The following is an 18,394-nucleotide window of genomic DNA, read 5'->3' on the forward strand; positions in this document are numbered from 1 at the left end:
GTGCACTCCGGTGGAGGACTCCTTGCTGGCAATTCATATAGTAGATAAATCAAAGGTATATCCAGTTAGGAACTACGTACTATATGTTTTATATGATAGAGAATTTGTGTCGAATGATGGGCGTTTGACGTAAGAAGTGATGAAAAGAACAACCGAATTACCTAAGATGGCTTAAGTCTCAGTAAAATTAATTATTTCTGGATGATGTTCCATGTTCATTGTATTTTATTGTACTTCAGCGCCGAGGTTAATGATTTAGTGGAGAACTACGGCATTAAAGCTTTTTATTTTATTTTATATTATTTATTTATTTATCTATTTTTTGTAACTGTTACCTGTTCTGGTCATGCAGCACAAGCAATACCTGTTTTAAATTCTACTATGCTGGTGTTTAGTATGAACAGCGACATATTTAGACAAAAAAAAAGTCTACTCTATGTGCATCTACATCCCTTAGACATTGATACTTATCTTTTCATTTGAACGGTAATGCCGTAACCCCATGAGCAACTCTAAAATTGGTGTGTTATTATTCTGGAGACCTTATTTTGATTGTGTGTAAATGACGATACGGTGTTACTTAACCGCCTAGCATCAGTGAGACAGAGAGTGCATTAAACGACAAGTGCAACAACAACTTTATGACATAATCGTGAATCTATGAGTTTCAGGAAGATGTGTCAAGGTCTTATGTACTGTGAAGGCCTCTTTATCCAGTTGGAGACAATGCATGAACATAATAAAATTACGTAAGGAATGCTGACGACTGCACCTGAATTCAAGGTAAAAGAAAAAAAAGACAGTCATTGTAGGAAATGACTGCACATTGAAAAGTGATAGGTGCACCTACTCAGCACATACATAAGATGGCACAGAAAAAGCCCCGACAATGCTAAGAAATTCTGAAGGTGCTGCAAACAGAGTATTCCTGTGGTAATACGAATATTAAATGGGTAATGAAGGCACAGTGTTAAAGAAATTCGTTCCTTTAATTTAAGAATATTTTGTGTTGCATTGTGCTTTGATTGCAACTATTTACCTTACAACTTAATTATGATATAAATCAGCCACCTTCTTAAGTAACCGTCATCATAAAACGCTGTTAACTGCCGTCTAAACCAAATTTGAAACATGATTGTTACATGACTGTTGGAATTAGCTTTCTACAAAAATTAGATCAAATAGTTCTCATTGCATAATGATTTTCAGTGCTTGTATTGATAAAGACGAATATTTACTGTCAAATGAGTCTACATTGATGAATGAACGATCAGTCATGTTGCAGGGCTCTTTAGTTTCTCCTCCCAGTAACCGTTTCTATTTTCATCACTACTTGCTCTCTACTTTTATCTCTACTTCTTTATTATTTCAATTGTTATTCTATTTTTTCATCATTTACTTTACATTGTTATTTTATTTTGTTTAGCTACTTTTATTGGTTTTTATTCTTGCTTGCTTACTTTCAATTTTCCGCAGAAAACCGTAACGGACTAAATTGAATAAAAGGGTAAGCAAATGCTTTTGCTTGGATTTTACAGCATTTGCTTCACTTCTAATGAATAAAAATAAAATAATTGCTTTTCCTAGTGCTTACAGCTGATACTTAAAGTTCAAAAAATGCTTAGAAATGATCAGCAATTGCTTCATTTCCTATGAATAAAATTAAACAATAGCTTAAAAAATTTGAAGGCAGCTCATGGGTGCTTGTGAAACCACCAGTGGACCTCAAAAGATGGAAGATTGTCTTCAAGTTTCTGAAAGGAAAGCTCATCTGAACTGCTGTATAGTGTTATATATATATATATATATCTATATATATTATATATATATATATATATATAATATATATATATCAACCGAAGGGAAAGTCTCGGACGGGATACAGAGCGGGAATGGCTTGAATGCAGACATCTGTTTCATGTTGTAGTTTTATTAAAGCGACGTTTCCGGCACCAGTCCCATTTTCAATCTGAAATTACAATATTACAGTCAAGATTTACACATACACACACATATATAAGATATATATATATATATATATATATATATATATATATTATATATATATATATATATATATATATATATATTATGCTTTATTTCAGCTCAAGGCCATATACATTGAATATACAAAATACAGACAGTAACATACACAATCTAGATACATGAGACATGATAAAAAAGAAAAAGAAAATGAATAATCGGCACTTATCCACAAAATAGCTGAGGTAGCATAAAAGCTAGTAATCATAATACTGGTAATAACAGTAATAATATTGGTGAGAAATATGCATTGAGAGTATAACAGTTAGTGCACAAATTATATAACTTAAATTTCAACTAGAGACCTTAGGTGGTTACAGTAGTCAGGTCCAGACGGCTAAATACAAAAATTGAATGTAAAAAAAAAACTTTAACTTGATAGTAATCACAGTAATAAAGAAAAATTAAAATATCAGCAATAAATGTATTAATGACAAAAACTGCAGATGACATCTTGCCAATACAGAGATTAAGTCCTTTAGGGGACAAAGGCCTCATTTTCCCATCTTTCCCACAATTTAGGGTAATGTAACTGAAGCAACTACCTGTGCCAAATTTCATATAGATCGGTTCACCGGTGTAGACATTCACTTGGAACAAACAAACAAACGCGTTTCCTCTCTCTCTCTCTCTCTCTCTCTCTCTCTCTCTATATATATATATAATATTATATATATATATATATATATATATATATATATACATATATATATATATATATATATATATATATATTATATATATATATATATATATATATATATATATATATATATATATATGCAAGTATAACGGTACGGAATTTGGTACGACAGGTCTCATAATTGTTCAGGTATGGTACTGGTTCTTTTATTAATGTATAAGTATGAAAGATTTCAGATACTAAAACTGGATAAATATGTCGCATTGTACCGTACATTAGCTAAGCGTTGTAAAATTTGCAGCAATCATTATACGTTTGGAATTGATGATGTTTCAGGCGCTTGATGACAAAGATGTACTATATATTAGTCGAATATTAATGAAATTTTGTATTGCTCCTAAGAATTAAAGGTTTCTCGGATGATCCGGAGGAAACAGAGCGGTAGCCCGGACGCATATTTCCCAAGTCTGGAAGAGTTTAAGGATGGGGAAAATTAGGACCAATCAAAGCGCTTGGAGCTGATCCATGACGTCACAAGCCACACCTTTTAGCTCCCTCTTCAATCCTATATTCATTACTGCCGCCAGTCACGATGCTGAAGAAATACTTTCTTCTCAATTTCACAGTTTACGGCTTGTATGACATATACATTGTAGTCAGATATATCTAAACATAATGCAACACTAATTTAACAACAATATATTCTTCAAATGAGATACACCGTGAAATATATTATGCGTTATTGGCTTCTCCCTCTTGTAATTAATATTTTCACATCACGAATTTCTAAATTATATACATGAAAATGCATGTTTAAAGACATTTATATAGAGTTGCGATAACTCGTGGGATGAATCAAACAATATACAAGATGGTAGAAATAATGGTATCTAACCTGTTTGTAGGGGGAGATAGAGAGAGGGAGTAGGCTTACACTACGGATTTCTATGGACATATGCTATTTCGTAGTAAAGCACATTATTGGCCATTGTATAAAAGCAATATGCTGATCATTACTAGGCCATGAACAGGAAGCAGACTGATGTAGGCTCTACTATTTACAGGGACACAGTATCAGCTTCATTTATTAAATTATTTCAAGTGCTAATGTGCCCTTCAGGAAATCTAAGGAAACCACCTACGGTTTTGTTGTTTTGGTAATCTAAGTTAGCCTAATGTAACCAAATATAGTTACGTGACAAACTCATCCTGCCATTAGCTAATCTGAATACAGTTGTTTTTCAAGTTGTACTTGATAAGCTGTGTAAAAAAATTGTCTTTTTGAGGTCGATTCCGTTTTCATAAAACCTTCCAGATATCCTTACCTGATTGGTCCTTGTCATTCATTGTGTACGAATATATAAAAAGTTTTTATTAAAATTTTTTTGCTTTTGAATTTTACTTTTCATACATTGTGTACAAACAAATCAAAAGTGATAATATAATTCTGTACTGAATATTTTTAGCAAGCCTTCGCGTGATTTTTGCTTAGAATTCATTGTGTACAAAGAAAACACTGATTATTTAATTTATTTAATATTCTTAGCAAAGCTTTCGTACCTGTCATTCATTATGTGCAAAGAATCAAAAGGAGTATTTCATTAGTATGTAATACTTTAAGCAATTATAGGAGTACAGAATACTACCAATTTACGGAGTTACAGTTGACTTTTTACTAAGCTGAACTAGGGCAGAATTGATGCGTAAATTTAAAGTAAATATGGATGACACTTATTATCCAACTCTCTCTCAACAGAAAAGCTTATACAAATATTCAACATGTATTAATTAAAGCCAGGGATAACGGTAGTATATGAGTATACTACTATTTTCATCCAAGCTCACACTCAATGGCCAAATTTATGCCTTAAATCAAGTGCATATTTTTTTTTTTTTTTTTACATATAGATATTTGGCATTATGCCAAGCACTGGGGCAACTGAGGCCATTCAGTGCTGAAACGGAAATTGACAGTAAAAGGTTTGAAAGGTGCAATAAGAGGAAAACCTCAAAGCAGTTGCACTATGAAGCAATTGTTAGGGGAGGGTGGACAATAAGATGGAAGAAAGAGAATATGAACAGAGGTAACAGTAAAATGAATTAAAGTACTTGCAGTTAGGCGCCGAGGGGACGCTGCAAGAACCTTTAGTAATGCCTACATTGCACGGAATGAGGTGCAATGGCAGCGCTATCCCCCTGCGGGGTCCACAAATTTGTCATCAAAACTGTATCCTCCACATTTCTTTTAAGCATAAGGCAATTATTATTTTAGTTCTGTACATAATACCGTTTTATAGCCTGAAACAACAGGCAGTAACGCCTGAAAACGTTCCATGCTCCATGCTTTTAAAATCGTCACCTTCAAAGTCCAAGATTCTTGATGGGAGTCGAAGTGCTGCGAAGTTCTTGGCGGCTTGGCCTCCTGACTGTAGTCTGTAGTGCTAATTACGGGTCATATACCATCATTTTTACCATACCATTAATTTCATCATCTTTTATATTTTTTATTCATCCCATGTGTTATCGCAACTCTTTCTATATGGCATTAAACACGCATTTTCAGGTATATAATTTTGTAACTCGCAATAAAAATATTATTTATGCAGTAAATATCGACTTTGCGAGCAGGAATTAAGATGCACTGAGCACTATTACCAAGAGGGAGAAGCCAATAACACTTATAATATATTTCACGGTGTATCTCATATGAAGAATATATTATTTATTGAATTAGTGTTGCATTATGTTTATATATCTCAGACTCAAATGTAAAGGTCATCCAAGCCGTAAATTGTGAAATGGGGAAGTTTTTCTTAGGCCTTGTGAGTTGTGACTAGCAGTAATGGCTATGAGACTTGAGGGTAGCTTAAAGGCGTGACTTGTGACGTCAAGGTCAGCTCCACGTGCTTTGGTTAGTCCTAATTTTCCCAATCCCTAAACTCTTCCAGACTTGGGACATATGCAGCCCGGACCACTGAAATGCAACGAACGAGATGCCGACTGTAACCCCTACTCGTATTTAGGAGTAGACTTGTTACCTGTGGAACTGACCGTCTGCCAAAAATATATGGGGGCTTACTCAACAAGCGCCACTAATTGCTTGTTAGATGTTGGGTCTAAATCCAGTTATGAGATACCCGATGAAACTAATTTATAATATATCCGTGAACTCTCCTGATTATAGAATGACCAGTTACAGACCTACTGGAGGGTAGGTTCCCCCTGACAGACACACGGAAAAAAAGGTGGGGGGGCGGTGTCCGGTTTAATTGGCTCTAGATCCAACTTAGGAGATACCAAGTAAAATTAACACTACAATAGCACTGCACATCCTAGAGTGCTGTGGTGGTAATGACAGACACCCCACAACGAGTGGGAAGGGGGAGACAGGAAATGCATCCAACATTGGAGATACCAAGTAAAATTTGTACTACAATACTCAGGGATGGTATTGTCAGGAAGGCCTGACACCTACATTTCCTGCTTTCTTTGCCTGACATATATATATATATATATATATATATATATATATATATATATGTGTGTGTGTGTGTGTGTGTGTGTGTGTGTGTGTTAGTGTGTGTGTGTTTGTGTATACATACACATAATAAATATATATATATATATATAATATATATATATATATATATATATATATATATTAAGAATAATCATATGAATTATTACAAAGACACTGAGCGGTCTCTGGCCCAATCCCTAATTTAGCATATTAATTCGATAGCCATTCTTTGCGGTGGTAATGTACCTGGAGTCATTTTACATCAAGTAAACCATATATATATATATATATATAATATATATATATATATATATATATATATATATATATATATATATATATATATATATATATATATTACTCCCCGCAAAATGACTGCAGGTATGTTACCCCAAAAAAAGGATGCCAAAGTCGTCACTATCTGGGCCAATCGAATTATTATGCCAGATTAGAGTTTGTGTCAGAGGCCGCTCGGCGTCTTTGCGATAATTCTTATGATTCTTTAATGTGTCAGTTCTTGCACTGCGGCCCTGCCGATGTGACCACTTACAGTTTGCACCAAATACCGGAGGTATTTTGAAAACTAGTTTTAGAGGTGGTTAGCGCTACTTTTCCCAGTAAAAACATGAAATTCATCGTGAAGGAAAATTAGAGAATGTTTCGAAAGAATATCTTTACTGAGAAAAATGGTGTCTTGGTTTCAGTTTGATTACGGACAACAGTCTTCACCTCTTGAAATGGATTTCAGAACTGCCTTTTTACCTGGTTGGCTATAAGGCCTTACACACAAACACCTTACCTTAGGTGTTGACGGCACTTCAGATTTTCCATGGTGCTGTAAAGGACCATCAATGATCTAAGGATTGTCAGTTACGCTAACCTACATATTTTATCAAGTGTTTCTCAAGGTAGTCCTAATATATCATTGTTTGTAGTCTTTACTAACAACATAATTGTTAAGGCTGAACAACAATATAGCACTCTTTAGAGTCAATGAATCATCACAACAGTAAAGTGGATGCACAAGGAATTGGTGTAGTCAGGATGACATGAGGCCGAACTTTAGCAAAGCGAAAAATTCAGCTAAACTTACGCTTTTGTTTCTGTGATTCGATTTGATGTTTTTGACTCTAAAGGTAAGATTTCTGCTTCACAGCGCCTAAAGTTTCCTCATCTGGTGCTGTTAGAAAATTGGCGTGGTTAATGAGTTTTTTTTTACATCAAGGGGTATTGGTATTTTTTCGGCAATCTTCCAGTATTTTGTTCTACCACTGACTGAAATACTGATTTCCAGTCTGTAAATCATCAGATTAGAAAACAATAGAATGGTTGTTAAAAGTAATAGATTCATTTTCCTCTTTGGCTGAAAATGTGGTTTTGACTATATCACAAATTGGAACTCAAGAGAACTACTAGTGGCTCCAATTGCTCTTCCCAAAGCCTCCTCGTCTGCATTCTGCTGGTGTATCACGTTGTCATACTTCGCCGTTCCATTTTTTATATTTTGCAACAGGGCTGTGGAAGTATCTTTGGTGCTTATGATGACGTTCAGAGAGGGTGTGATTGGAATGTAAAATTTAGGCCAAGCGCTAGGACCTATGAGGACATTCAGCGCGGAAAGGAAAATTGAGCGGCAGTAACGTTTGAAAGGTGAAACGGGAGGAAAACTTCGCAGTTGAACTTTGAAAGAAATGTCAGGAGGCTGCGAGATAAGATGGAACTAAAAGGATCTGAACAGAGGAACAGCAAAAGGAATGAAAGGGGCCGAAGGGACGCTGCCAAGAACTTAAGTAATTCGTACAGTGCATCACGTGAGGTGCATTGATCGCGCTAACTCCCTACGAGAAAAGGTGTAATATCAGTTCCATGCGCCTTCACCACTTTCTTAGTTTGTCTGACTTGTACAGACATTCATTGCCTTATTAATTTGTTCTTATACTTGTTTGTTGTTTTCTTTGCTCTGCTGTTATATATGGGCATAAATATCCCTTTAGATTGGGTAATAATAATAATAATAACAACAACAACAACAACAACAACAACAACAAACTATTATTATTATTATTATTATTATTATTATTATTATTATTATTATTATTATTATTATTATTATTATTATTATTATTATTATTATTATTATTATTAACGTTTGAAAGGTGAAACGGGAGGAAAACTTCGCAGTTGAACTTTGAAAGAAATGTCAGGAGGCTGCGAGATAAGATGGAACTAAAAGGATCTGAACAGAGGAACAGCAAAAGGAATGAAAGGGGCCGAAGGGACGCTGCCAAGAACTTAAGTAATTCGTACAGTGCATCACGTGAGGTGCATTGATCGCGCTAACTCCCTACGAGAAAAGGTGTAATATCAGTTCCATGCACCTTCACCACTTTCTTAGTTTGTCTGACTTGTACAGACATTCATTGCCTTATTAATTTGTTCTTATACTTGTTTGTTGTTTTCTTTGCTGCTGTATATATGGGCATAAATATCCCTTTAGATTGGGTAATAATAACAACAACAACAACAACAACAACAACAACAACAACAACAACACTATTATTATTATTATTATTATTATTATTATTATTTTATTATTATTATTATTATTATTATTATTATTATTATTATTATTATTATTATTATTATTATTGTTGTTGTTGTTGTTGTTGTGCAGGTCAAAAGTCCCAGCACTAAACCAGCGCTGGTCGATTGTTATCAGTCGACGTGGGATTCTTTTATCAGCTCTTATCATTGAAGTCCTCAAAATTTTGACGACACATTAGTAACTGAAGAGGGGAGAGGAAAAAAGACATACTACAACGTCTGTAAAAATTCCTTATCTTAAGTGCTTGAGAACATTAGACTTAAACCTTGGTGTTTTATAATTGCTTTTTTGAAATATGAGTAAATTAAAACACGTTCAGTCAAAATGTTGTGCATTTTGTTGACAGATTTAAGAACGTTTTCAGATCAAATGGGTCATGAATTACATATTACCATTGTCTGTTATATTATGCAATCATTCTAAATTGAAAAAAAGCATTGACATGAGACTAGAGAACAATCACTGGAAGCCAAACTGATGAAACACGACATTTCACGAAATAGTGAAACACTTGGTTAGTGACAGCAAAATTCTTCAGTTCAAAATCCTACGATTTAAGCAGGCCAAAAAGCTGAAAATGATTAACATGGCGCCAAAATCAAACAAAACGGTAAAAATGGTAACAAAAGTGCATTATCCTCGAGGCAAAACGATCTGCAGGGGGAATATCACGATCAATTTGTTGAAAATCTTGGATATTTTGGTGTATCATTAGACCATTTTGCAATTGCAATAGCAAGCGCACCTTGCTCCCCGAGCAGCCCACGCGTGAATCCATGCCATCACATGAGGATGAGGACGTCATCTTTTTGTCTTTGCCCAGGCCTGTACCGAGGTGGGGTCGGGGGGGGGGGGGTGTTGCTTTGAATAACATCTAATCGGTTAGAAGTGCATAGACCACATAACCAAATTTTCTTCTTAATATAAGTAAAATAACATTTTCAAGTATTTCATCTTGTATATACCTATACATGCAATGACATTTACAGAAGAAAAGGTTCAGTTTTAGGAAAACGACCCGCCCCTCCCGTAATAAAAAAAAAAATGCTCTGGGTACGGGCTTGCATTGCCTCCTTACGACAGTTCAATGTATCCGTTTGGTTAAGTGAAAAGTGAAGGAGAGCTGTCCAGCTGATAGCAATATCTGATGTAACTCTAGTACGACTTTATTTTAGCAGTAGTTAGTAGTTACATCGTTTGACATTATTTAGGAACGAGTATTTGTTATAATTTAATGACAATTACACGAGCTGTGCCACTCGAGACTTTCGGTAAGTGTAACTACCCGACGCGTAGCATTGAATGTTTTGTCTTCAGAAATGAAGACAGCGCCTATTTATGGTAAGAAAAGCGATTTTGCTCATGTAATCGCAGATCTTTCGCCTTCAAAAATGTTAAGGAACTATCAGATGCCGTGAGAAATTATTTGGTACAACTGCTTTTAGATGACACTGACTCAAGGCGAGATCGATTTTTTTTTTAGGCAAGGAAGCTGATAACCGATAAGGAACGAACTATAATTGATAGGAACACCACTTACGCTTTCCTGCTGTCGACCGTTCTTTCTTCTTCCTCTTCCTTCTTCCTTCTTCTTCTTCTTTAATAATGTGTATAACATTTTATTCGTTCGTTTGTGATATTTTTTGTTTCATCCCTGCGTATTTAATGTAAATTTCTGCTGATATATAACATCACTCTTGACAATGCCTAAATACGCATTTGAACTGTTCGAGTCCCAGTGAGCTTAACTTATATATATATATATATATATATATATATATATATATATATATATATATATATGTGTGTGTGTGGTGTGTGTGTGTGTGTGTGTGTGTGTGTGTGTGTACTGAATTTAAGTTTCATAAATATGAATATTACTTGGCATCATATTTCGATGCACCATGGAGGGAAATTATCACGTCCTGAAGACCTTGACTTTCGAGACCTCAGCTAAGGACCCACAGACGAGTGATTTTGAGGTTCGCCAGGAAGATTCTTAACCACAGGGATTCCAAGATGAGTTCTCTGCCAGTATCGAGGCGTCCGGTATAACCTGGAGATAATTCCCTAATGAAAGTAGATGTTCTTTTTTACTTTAATCTTTATTTAGCTCTTTTTCTACAATATATATATTTTTTTTATTTTAGTTTTTCCTTATCCCTCTTCCTCTTTATCGTTTTAAAAAGCTGTCATCGTAAAGTTTTATTTGCTTTTCTTTCGCTTCTTCTTCTGTTTCTTTCTTCGAACACTTCGGGCCTAAACTCGTATCCCATCAGTTATTCAGTGGATACGTGTTGCGCATTTTCTCCACTTATCTTCGAACCGAAATTTCCGGTCTTTCCATCCTCTTCAGGGTGAGTTTAAAACGCCACTTCACGATAAATTATTTGCCAAGATGTCGTGACTGTCTAATGCTGGAGGGAACCTGAAGGCGATATTTATCTCATATTTTTCAATGCCGTAATGATTTTCCTCAAGGCTTTCGCGTTTAATTGGCTTCGTCGTTAAATCTTATTCGTGCGATTCTATACATAGATTACCACTGCTTTACGACATGATAAGCTTGTAATTTAGTATAATAATAGTGAAACTTTACTTACAAGAATGATATGATGTGCCGTTCATTGGACATATAGTTTCATCATATTGATGTTTTATAAATTTCTGTGCTATTACGTACTTAGAAAAGAAAAACGATTGAGGACAAGAGATGTAATCTATATTTTGGTCTTCGGCATAAATAACCCGAATCGGTGCGGAGTGCTGTGAGCGCGAGATACTGTGAGGAAAGTGGTTGTAGCCTTGTATGATTCTCAAAATAAATAATTTAGTAGCATCTTGAACATGAAGTTGTTTTTGTGTGAATTTTATGAAAAACAATAACACCTTTGATTGAGGCATTACTGAAAATTCCTTCCTCAAAGAACATTCCCATAGCATTTTCAGGTTTATACTTACTATATACGATGTGATAGACCTTATGATCTATTTAGTTTCTCCTAAAAGGAGATCAAAACAAGGACTCCTAATCCCTTTCTCGCCTTACTACACTCAGGGCCTCGCTGCCTTTATCCGTTTAATCTAAACCAACTAATCAACATCTCTTCAATATTGTGAAGCTATGGTAAGTCAAGGTCCAAGAACACGCAGTTGCTTTTCAGCCTTGATAAAATGTTATTTTTGTTATGTCAGAAGATAAAGAAGGGCTGCGTGCCTCCCGGGACACTCACTGTGGTATTACGTGTCTCTGTCATGGTGACTGAGTCGATTTCTTTTTTTCAACCTACCTAGATACAAGAGCGTTATGAGAGGACTTTCCTTGTCTTTGATACGATTTTTTATAGGTCAGTTTGAAGGCATCGAATCTGATGCTCACACTCCTCCACATTTCCCGGAAGTGATAAATCTAGCAAATGGCTCGACACATTGCTTAACAAAACATATATATATATATATATATATTATATATATATATATATATATATATATATATATATAAATACAAGTAAAATATGCACCGAAGTTTCTTCGGCGCCATCGAGTTTTCTGTACAATGTATAATGTAAAAAAACTCTCAGCCACAGACCATGTTACTCTCAGCCGCAGCCCATGAAACTTTCAGCCACGGTCCATTGGTGGCCTGTATTGTTAGAACCTATGGCGGTGCCCGATACGCGATCATGGCTAACTTTAACCTTAAATAAATTAAAAACTACTGTGTCTAGAGGGCTACAATTTGGTATGTTTGATGATTGGTGAGTGAATGATCAACATACCAATTTGCAGCCCTCTAGTCTTAGTAGGTTTTAAGATCTGAGGGGAGACAAAAAGAGTGCACTGAGTGACAAACAGACATCTCAATAGTTTTCTTTTGCAGAAAACTAAAAACTACAGTAGGCAAAAAAAAAAAAACATTCCTATTGACATTGTGACTTGAATAAATTTGGTATGACCCAAATGAAAATACTTAAGGGACTATATTTGAAGCATAACCTTCAGACCATTTGCAAGAAAAACTTTTTTGTCTCACTGCATGATACCAACTATCACTTAGCTTGAAAAAACAACCTACATAACATAATTAGAGTAAAATGTAAACTTCTGGTATATTTGGAGAAAATTACTTACAAGATATCTTCATTTACAAAACAATTGAGTTTCACCAGCTACCTGAATTTTATTAATTGCGATGACTCGGTTGCGTTATCTACCTCTTATTTACATTAATCTATGATTCGATCGGATTTCAGTCAACAAGGATTGAGTTTTAATATCGTTTTCTTATGTAAACAAGAACATCACGTTCTATTGTTTACGGGTTCACTCGTACATTTGTATCGGTCACTTTGTCATCCACGTGGCACATGCAGTGGGTTTAATAAAACAGGTCTATGAAGTTTAGTTATGCTTGATGAATGCTTTGAGGTGTTAGGACCTCTGGATTGTCTCAAATTAGGTGGGGACTGGAAGTTCTGTCCCAGGAGGATGTCATAACCTCCAGGAAGGTGAGTTACTACAGCAAGAATGCAGAGTTTAGACTTTTGAGGTCTGGTGACCCACAATTTAAAGGTGGGGAGCATCATCTTCATAAGATTGATACCCTCAATTGTGACAAATTGATGTCTGTCAATAGATGACCTTGTCTTCCCTTATGAGGGACATTTGCATGCCAGTGTCATCAAATGCTGTGACCTGGCGTGCGAGGTAGCTACCTCGAGGAGCTGCAGCAGAATTGGGACCCTCAGTTGCAGGGCCTAAGGTTTTATGAGTCATAATCCCAGTGGAAGGAGCTGGCTTATTGTTGCTCCTCCAAGAGCCAGACGTGGTTTGTTTGGGCGTGGTCCTATTTGGGAACTTAGAGGGAGTCTCTGGCTGGTTCTCAATCTTCAGGCAGCACTGTTCAATAGGGGTGCCCTATCCTTTCACAATGGGGACACATGGGCCTTTTTTGTGGGTGTCAATTCTTGGGTGGAGGTTGACTGTAGGTGTGAGAAGGGGGCCAAATCTTAGATCCTAAAGTGCTGATGTGAGAATGGTATGTATCTCAGCTGCCTGCCAAGTGACAGCACTTGACAAGTGTACAAAGGTAGGTGGCAAAGGCTTGGAGGCCGTGATACACGAAGTCTTCAATTTGGAAGAACTCAAGGATGTCCTCCGCAGTGGTTGGACTTAAGGATTCCAGCCATCACTTGAGTGCCCTGGTTTTGTGGTATGCCCAGTCAGACCAGGTTTGACCTGCCTCCTTAGGCTGGCCTCGCCAATGTTGTCTCCAGCATTCATGGGTAATTTCATAGGCCTTTGTGGTGGCCTGTTGAACCCAGGCGAGGTTATCCCTGCTTGGCCTGGATGAGGGAACAGAAAGCGACGGCGCCCTTTCCATCCAGGATTAGCGGCACTTTGGTGAGAGGAGGTTTGTAGGTTTAAAGAACCTTCTCAATGTGGTCGACCAAAGTCTTGGGTTCGTTTTCATTCCAGTGTTGGATAAGAGTATTTACACTGCTGAAAGTGGACTGGGGAGAGGCCAGGCTGGGTTCTTGGCCCTCTGTTGGGCAAAGGCGAGCTCATGGGCTCTTTGGTTTTCCTTTTCCTCCCTTTTCTCTCTACCTAGTTTTTCTTTCTCCCTTTCTGCTCTTTCTTTCTTTTCCCTGGCTTCTCTCTCCTTTTTTGCTGTGGCTACCATTTCTTGGACCCACTTAGCCAAAGTTACCCTCGTCACATCCATCTGCTTCCGTCTGCATGGTGCCGAAGTTCTTGTGCTCTTTTTTAGAAAAGGCTCGGATGGGATGTGGCCCTTCACTTCAAGTTTTGTTTGCAAGGAATGGATTTAGTTTGTCCCAGAGGACTCAGAGTTTTGTGCTGTTGAATGGTCTCCAGGGTGTTCCAGAGAACTCAGGTTGTTGTTCATGATGAATGGTTTAAGATTGTTCTGTGGAACTCAGGGTTCTTTCTTATTGAACGATTCAAGTTTGTTCCATAGAACTCATGGTTTGTTCATAATGAATGATACAGGATGTTCCATAGAACTCACGGTTTATTCTTAATGAACGATTTAAGTTTGTTCCATAGCACTCAGAGTTTGTTCGCAATGAACGATTCAAGTTTTTCTGTAGAACTCAGGGTTTTTCCTTAATGAATGATTCTGTTTTGTTCCATAGAACTCAGAGTTTGTTCTTAATGAACGATTTAGGATGTTCTGAAGAACCCAGATTTTTGTTTGTGAAGAACGATTCGGGGTGTTCCGAAAAACTCAGAATTTTGTTCATGATGAACGAGTCAGGATATTCCACAGAACTCGAGAATTTGCTCGTGATAAACGATTCACGATGTTCCGAAGAAATTAGGTTTTTGTCCGTGATGAACGATTCAGGATGTTCCATAGAACTCAAGGTGCGTTCATAACACATAATGTAGTAAAACTGGGTAAGGTAAGCCTTAGAAAAGTAGTTAGTTTTGATGAGAAACGCCTGGGAACTGGCGCAGAGAATAGAAGGCTTAGCAGAAATGGGTTAAATGATATTGCCCTCTAGATAAATGGGAAGCAGTTAGCTTCTGGGATACACACTTAAATGTGTGAATAAAACAATTCCAGCGCACGCAAGATTAAATGCAGTAGAATGTGATACACACACTTAAATTACCATGCATGAGGCATAGTTTTCTTTACCTATATCACTTGCGTGACAGAAAAGATTTAACTTTATTCTACAATGGACCTGACTACACGTGATCATAATATGCTCATTTACTCTACATTAGGGGGTCACATGATCTGCGTTTTGACTGGAACGGGCACACATGGTTTTTGTTATGACTGGGACCGAGAATTACATGTGTGTCACACAGCTATCTGGGCTGAATCTCGCCTAAAGATATGGGGTAGACTTCAACAATTTTGGGGTTTAGTTCTTCCGTCTCGTTTCTGTTTGCATTTTATGAATGAAGAATTCGCTTGTCTTAATGGACACATGAACTCGTACTAAAAGGGAAATGACATTTAGACGTGTGCTTAGCTTGTGCTTACCTTATCAATGATTTAAGAAAAAGCTATCTTTATTACGTGCAAAACTTCTGGGCTCACGTTGCCTCTAATGAGATACGGTTTGTGAATGCTAGATTTTCCCAAAGGACGATTTAGGAACTGTAAAAATTTTAATTTAAATTTCACTTGCTAAGGCTATCGAGAGAGAGGGGGGATCAGTGAACGAAAATTTGTTGGTCGGGCTACTGCAAATTGTCCAGAGGACGGGGAAGAGGAAATAACGCACTATTTCATATTTCACTGCCAACCTATCTTAACATTGAAAGACATGCAGGCTAACATGCGATAGCACCAAATCTTCTGTTTCGGCTAATTAACACTCTCTTCTCTGTGAATTATTCGTGGTCTATCTGATCTCCAATAGATTTTATAGCCCCGATTATAATCGCACCTAACATATAAGATACAATAACATTATACTTAAGCCGTGGAACACTGTTCACTTGTGTGCTTATTAAGGAGTTTACCATAAAGGTTCGTTTCTCCATCTTATACCCAGCCTAGTGGGGGCTATGGCTGATAGCTGCATATTGCAAAGGGGCAATGATTCGAACTGCACATTGCAGATTGCGAGAATTCGAGTAAAGGTCGCCAATATTAAGTTTTAACTTGACCAGTAAGCTTTATTCCCGGCTAAAGGAGACAATATTAGGTTTTACATTGAGGGGTATAGGAAAATTTACCGTAAAACTTCAAATCTGACAGAGGATGCTAATTCAGGCAAAAGCATAAATAGAATAGTCTGAGCTGAAGGCCTTACTTCAACAGGAAAAGTTGCAGATAAACACTTAGGTCACTTAACCTCACATTTACATTTAACAAATTAAATCAGAAGAATGGGGAAACTGTCGAAAAACTAAATTTACAGCAAATTCATTAGTAACAGAAACAAAGGAAAATCCACTTCAAGGGACATCGTAGAGTGAAGTGCAGGGGTTTGGACCATGGCGCAAGCGGATGAACAGTTGATTCCACAGCTAGTAACTCCTGCAATCGAGAACACAATCGGTTACTTAAAAAACAATTTAGCGCAATTAAAGAGAATTGAGTGGGCGCATGGAGAGTGCCAAAGCAACTCGATTCTCAACACTGGTAAACAGTTTTGAATTTAGGAAACCTATTCACTGCACAAATGAATTCAGGTCTCTGTGGAAATTGCACTTTGGAAACGAAAAAAGTACAGCAGAAGAATAAAAGATTCGTGACAAACTCGAAACCTCACTTCTGGTACATTACCTTTTGGTCAGAGACAGGGAGTCCTCATCTTCAGTGCCAGCAGGGAGGGCAAAAATTTAGAGGGACTTTCACTTCAAAGAAAACTAAGGCTCAAAACAACCACATGGAGAAAGGGTCAAGCTCTAAGGGGGTGAGTCAAAGGGCAAGTGTCCGGATTCTGCAGCCAGGCGGATATCAGGAAGTGCCGCTCATGTGACCCTTTTTATGGCCTTGGTGGATTATTTTTCTCCTCCTCCTAGATGGTGGCGACTACGTGCTTGGTTGTCCGTCTTTTATGCCGCTCAGACCATGAGGCATGTCACTGCCCGCATGGAAGCCATGCGCTGTCGGCCTGGCCATTTTCTCTTATGGATTAATTTTTAACACTAGCTCGTCTACGCCTCTGGTGAGAATTAGGCCTCCAAAAGGCAGTACCTGGAAGAAAGGCTTCGAACAGTCACTATAATAGGTCAAGGAAGAGATTAAAAGATTTCCAAAGGGTAAGTAATGAGAGATTTTGAGAAGGGGCGATTGTTTTCCTACAACCATCCACAGTTAGGCAGTGGTGATATTACATCACTGAACTTGTTTAAAAAACAAAAGAACAAATAAAATTTATGAGCGTTATACTGTACGTTATAGCAAAGCTTAGAGGGCGAGGTGACTTAGAAAGAGGCTTCCTTCGTTGATACACACACACACACACACACACACACACACACACACACACACACACACAATATATATATATATATATATATATATATATATATATATATATGTATATATATATATATATATATATATATATATATATATATATATATTTATTTATTTATTTTATTTATATTTGCACCACTGCAGACTTCTTCACCATCTGGGTGACTCACGCTATTATGAGATGTTTTTATGGATGATTGGAAATCGTGAATTTGAAAATAGGTCTACGTCACAGTTTAGATAATCTGGGGACCATCAAGCACCTTCTTACATATATCAAGATAATAATAATAATAATAATAATAATAATAATAATAATAATAATAATAATAATAATAATAATAACAATAATAATAATAATAATGGGGACGAACACAATGAAGTGGTGAAGTTTAATAAAAAGTATAAAAGAAGAAAAGTCATTGTTAATAATTAATTGATAATAATAATGATAATTATGATAACAAAACATGATCATATGCCATATAACACGGAGTAATCCATATCTATTTCTTCCTTCAACTTAAATGAGGAAAATAAATAAATAAATGAAAAAAAACCGTTACTTGGTTGTCATATAGAAGAGGTGACTGTGTAAAGGAAGCC

At 36.6% G+C, this 18,394-nt stretch overlaps 1 protein-coding gene and 1 long non-coding RNA gene across 3 annotated transcripts in view; one reads left to right on the top strand and one right to left on the bottom strand.

Moving 5' to 3' along the window:
* Positions 1 to 6,689: 6,689 nt before the first annotated feature.
* Positions 6,690 to 18,394, top strand: part of LOC135210957 (organic cation transporter 1-like) — a 29,490-nt gene continuing 17,785 nt past the window's right edge. The window contains exon 1 of one of the 2 annotated variants that reach the window (XM_064243937.1): positions 6,690 to 6,777. The gene's annotated coding sequence lies outside the window, so the exon portion shown is untranslated. Of the gene's footprint in view, positions 6,778 to 6,851; positions 7,115 to 18,394 lie in introns of those variants that run through there. The other variant, XM_064243938.1, reaches the window with a different exon arrangement.
* Positions 17,388 to 18,394, bottom strand: part of LOC135210959 (uncharacterized) — a 4,189-nt gene continuing 3,182 nt past the window's right edge. Inside the window, exon 3 of the long non-coding RNA XR_010313597.1 lies at positions 17,388 to 17,503. This is a non-coding gene — a long non-coding RNA (uncharacterized LOC135210959). The remainder of the gene's footprint in view (positions 17,504 to 18,394) is intronic.

Source organism: Macrobrachium nipponense, chromosome 4 (assembly GCF_015104395.2).
Source record: "Macrobrachium nipponense isolate FS-2020 chromosome 4, ASM1510439v2, whole genome shotgun sequence".
NCBI lineage: Eukaryota > Metazoa > Arthropoda > Malacostraca > Decapoda > Palaemonidae > Macrobrachium > Macrobrachium nipponense.